This window comes from Phyllostomus discolor, chromosome 12 (genome assembly GCF_004126475.2).
Source record: "Phyllostomus discolor isolate MPI-MPIP mPhyDis1 chromosome 12, mPhyDis1.pri.v3, whole genome shotgun sequence".
In the NCBI taxonomy this organism is placed as follows: domain Eukaryota; kingdom Metazoa; phylum Chordata; class Mammalia; order Chiroptera; family Phyllostomidae; genus Phyllostomus; species Phyllostomus discolor.
The window spans coordinates 75,354,632-75,358,681 of NC_040914.2; the positions used below are offsets into that span (position 1 = coordinate 75,354,632).

Below are 4,050 nucleotides of genomic sequence, written 5' to 3' on the forward strand. Positions count from 1 at the left end.
TAATTTCTAAAAGCTTTACACTACTTATAAATTTCTGGAGTGAAGAGTTTTTTTCACTAGACAGTGCCCACCTTTCCCTCCGCACATTTCCTGGGGGCTGGGGGAGTGAGAAAAAGCACATGCAAACACCCACACACGCCCCATTCCTTTGGAGTCCTTTAACCTAACAAGGCTTCGAGAACACAAGAGTACAAAACTTGGATAACCCAAATATTATTCTAAATTTCTTTCAGGCACTTAAGCAAAACAACTACCATTTTTGAAGTTTATGTAACTTTTCCTTATAAATATAATCACATTCCGATTATACGTCTACAGTTACAAATGTTGATTTCTGGATTTTCTCATGCGAATAACCATCTTGCTTTCCTCTTTCTTCCTGCTCCTAAGTGATCACTGAATTTGCCTTGAAATTTGAGCATTAATTGCTTTCTCTTGGTAATTAAAGCCAGGGTATTCTTTTCACGAGAGAACTACATTGTTTTTACAATTTCCCATACTCATTGGAATAGTTTCATGGACAGGAAAGAAATCAACTGTGGCCTAGAATATTAGCATATATTTTCTTTAAAATTCTCCTAACATTTGACAAGATGTTCAGAAGTTTTTTTTTTAAATAGACAACTTATGTTAAATAAAAATTATGATTAAATGTATTAAGGATCACAATTCACCCATTTTTAAAAAGAAACATTTTTACTCAATCTTGTATTTTCTCATTACACATCATAAAAAATTTTTCAATGTCCTAAGAGCCTAAACTCAGGCTTGCTATTGCATTACAGTCAGAAATCTCTTCATTTCATATATATATATTCATTTCACATACATATATCAAAGTATTTACATTTTGTAACTTAATTTCTCACTCACTTGAGCTTGAAAGATCTGGACATTATAAAGGCAAACTCATTCTCTGCTGGAATGAAATGAGAAAATGAAAAATTTTTAAATTTATTTTATTAGGTAAATTCAGTAGGGACTCCCTGTTAGCCCCTGAAATAAACCAGCCTGCTTCTGTTTACTTTCTCCGTCTTTCGGAGCCTTAAAGCGAAAACCGAAGTCACTGCAATCGGTAAGCACACTCCCCCTCCCCTTCCTACACGTTGTTTGTGTAGAAACTGTAGAGTCTCTTTTCCTAAACGTGGAGAACGGTCCTGAGGGCTGATAGCGAGTGCAGGCGAGGCGCCTGCCCGGGGAAAGCTGCTGCTGCATACGGAGACGGCAGGCAGGCGGGACAGGCCGGGCGGGACACACCGGGCCAGAGAGACGCGGGAGAAGGAGCTCAGAGTACTCACAGTTTCCCAGGGTCTGTGCCGGCCGCGTCCGGTCCCGATCCGAGAGGAAATGTCGCTCTTCGGTGCAGAACCAGCAGTGAACATCCAGGAAGTTGGCAAAATCACTAGCTAAACAATCAATAGAGGAAACACAACAAATTAAAAGACCATTTGGGTTTTTTTTCCTCCAATAAAAAGAAAATGAGTCAAGGTGGGTAAAGGAAAAAAACACGCTTTAATCTTTCCTGTGAGCTGAGCTGGGCCCCAGGTTAATCTCAGCTCGAATTTGGATGTGGGCTCTCCTGCATCCACACTGTATGAAGATCACTGGGATGACGGCGGTGGATTTAGGCTACGGCAACCCCCGAAATTCGCTGCGTGAACCGGTCTGAGTTCCCGCCGCAGATCTGAAATGAGTATTCCTATGAAAATCCACTTTAAAACTCGGCGACCCCCACCCCTAATGAATGCCTTCAGTGACAGGAAATGTTAACCATTTTAAGCGTTTTATTTGCATTTGCTCCAAAGCTGAGGGAGTAAGGGGAGAAATGTACATGTAATGATTGGTCGTGAAATTGAGATCGATGAAGTGAGCATGGACGCGTGTGTTTCTGAGCCAGAGGGTGAGCATCCTGGGTCCTGAATCAGCCCCAGACCAGAGTGGCTTCCCCTCGAATTCTCACAGGAGCCAGGGAGTCTTTGCCGGTCGCAGTCGGGCCATATTTCAGATTCTCTTGTGTGGTGGATAAATTAAAGGCCCTGTTCCCCCACTTTTCAGCTGCGGAGTCAGAAGAAAAGTGCCCGTCTTGCCGTGTTTGCAGTGCCGAGATGTGTTTTTGTGTGAGTGTTTTCTCCCTGGGATCAAAAGGGGAAAAAAAAGATTTCCCCCCAAATCAACTAAACACCAAAGCTCAGAAACACACGGAATGTGTATAACATTGTCCTTCAGAAATCCATCTTGAATTTTTTTTAAAAGTCCTCTCTTTGATCAAAAGCCGACAGAGAATTACATTTTTCTCCATTCTGTTGCATTTAACATGGACTAACACAGGGTGAGTTTAAACAAACAGATGGCCCAGGCATGAATGCTCCTTTCAGTCTGAGTAGCTGGAGGTGGGCTGGATCCACTGGGGGGTGGGGGGCGTGTGGTTGGGAGGATTAGTTAGGGAGAGGGGCGAAAAGCTGCAAAGTTTGAACGGGGGAAGCTGAGACAAGAATAAACCCGAGATGAAAAAATTTTAACTACCTCTACGCATTGAGCCTGCAATCCTCCTGCCAGTGTGCAGTGTAACTGTTGAAATACTTCTGCCTAAAAGATAAATGGCCTATTTTATTCAAGAGTGTCAAGTAGGGAAACGAAACAAAACAAAAACCCCTCAAAGTATATTTTCAGAAGATAATCTAATGGGCAATGCGTGCCCGGTGAGAGGGGCGTGCAGGGAGCAGGGCCAGCTCTGGATGAGAAATTCCGCACAGCAATCGCGCCTCAGCTGCCCAGAGAGGGGACAGGGACAGAATGAGAAAGTCCCGTCCTGGCTGAGGGTCCTCCAGGGGCATAAACCGGATCTACTCCCTGCACGGCCTCCTGCATGGGGACTCTGAGTCCCTCACACAAAGCCACGAAATCTTAGGACCAGGAGGCACATCCGAGGGTATGCAAAGCTGGGTCAGGTGGACACTTTGAGGTCACTGCTGCGTGACGCGGTTTGCACTGTGACTCCCCACGCTGAAGAGCAGAGGTGCTGGCTGGGTGCCAGTCTCCCCGCCATAACCTGGCTGTGGCCACTCCCCGTGTGTACCTCAGAGACCTTCCAGAAACCTGCTCCTCCACAAGAGCAAGACGGTCAGAAGAAGGCTAGCCGTCCTCACCACTGTCCCGCCACGCCCTGAAATCCCCTCGCCTCTCTAGATCCCAGGTGTTAGAAGAAGTCCCGAATATCGCAGCCAGTTGTTTGGACGGGGCCTGTTACCTGGCTCTGCGGCCAGAGGTTGACAAAACACAGAGGGCATTGCGGAGGATGGTCTAAGTCGGCTTTTCCATTTTCCCCTTTCCTGCACACAGAGCAAGCATAACCTCCCCCCTGTGCCCCCTCCCCACAGTGCTCAAGGCCGGCGGCTGGAAGGAAGGGAAGAAACAGTTACAGGTCATATAGAGTAATTTATTAGCGATCGTGCATGCCCCGGGAGAGTGCAGTTAATTAAAGGCCAGGCATTTTCTGGAGGCTCCAAGCCGAGAAGAAGAACCAGGACACTAACTGCAAATGCTGACGAAACCAGGCTGCCTCTGGAAGCCCACCACCCAGCGACCGCCCCCGCCCCCCGCAGGCTCCCATCTCGGTCTCATGGCCCCCAGGCCGCCCGCCAGGGTGCGTACCTGGAGCTCTTGGTCGCTCGGATTCCAGTTTTCCAACCCTGTTGGGGCGGACACGGCCGCCCCAAGCCTGGAGCTGACAGGGTCCTGACAGCTTAGCCAAGGCGAAAGAGCCTGCAGGGGAGGAAAAGGAAGAATGTTCTAGAAGGCAACGGAGCCCAGACCCACGGGCCCCGAAGGCAAGCGACACCCACTGTTTTCTTTCGGCCGCCTTTCTTCAAAACACAAACAATTAACCGGGGGAGGTATATGGGTATGTGTAAAAAGTAATTTCGAGACTGCACACACACACAAACACTTTGTATTTTCGATTTATTTACTTTAAATATCCGGCTATTTCTCCTAACTGAAGGCCTTTTCTCACACTGTTTTACCCCCCTTGCTCACAGAGCTTCCCTCCTT

The 4,050-nt window shown here is 47.1% G+C and overlaps 1 long non-coding RNA gene across 1 annotated transcript; it reads right to left on the reverse strand.

Annotated features, from left to right (window-relative positions):
• Positions 1-705: 705 nt before the first annotated feature.
• Positions 706-3,391, reverse strand: LOC118497737. The gene is made up of 3 exons (XR_004900272.1): positions 3,248-3,391; positions 2,524-2,586; positions 706-1,406 (listed from the first exon to the last, which is right to left on the reverse strand). It is a non-coding gene; the product is annotated as an uncharacterized LOC118497737 (long non-coding RNA).
• Positions 3,392-4,050: the final 659 nt, after the last annotated feature.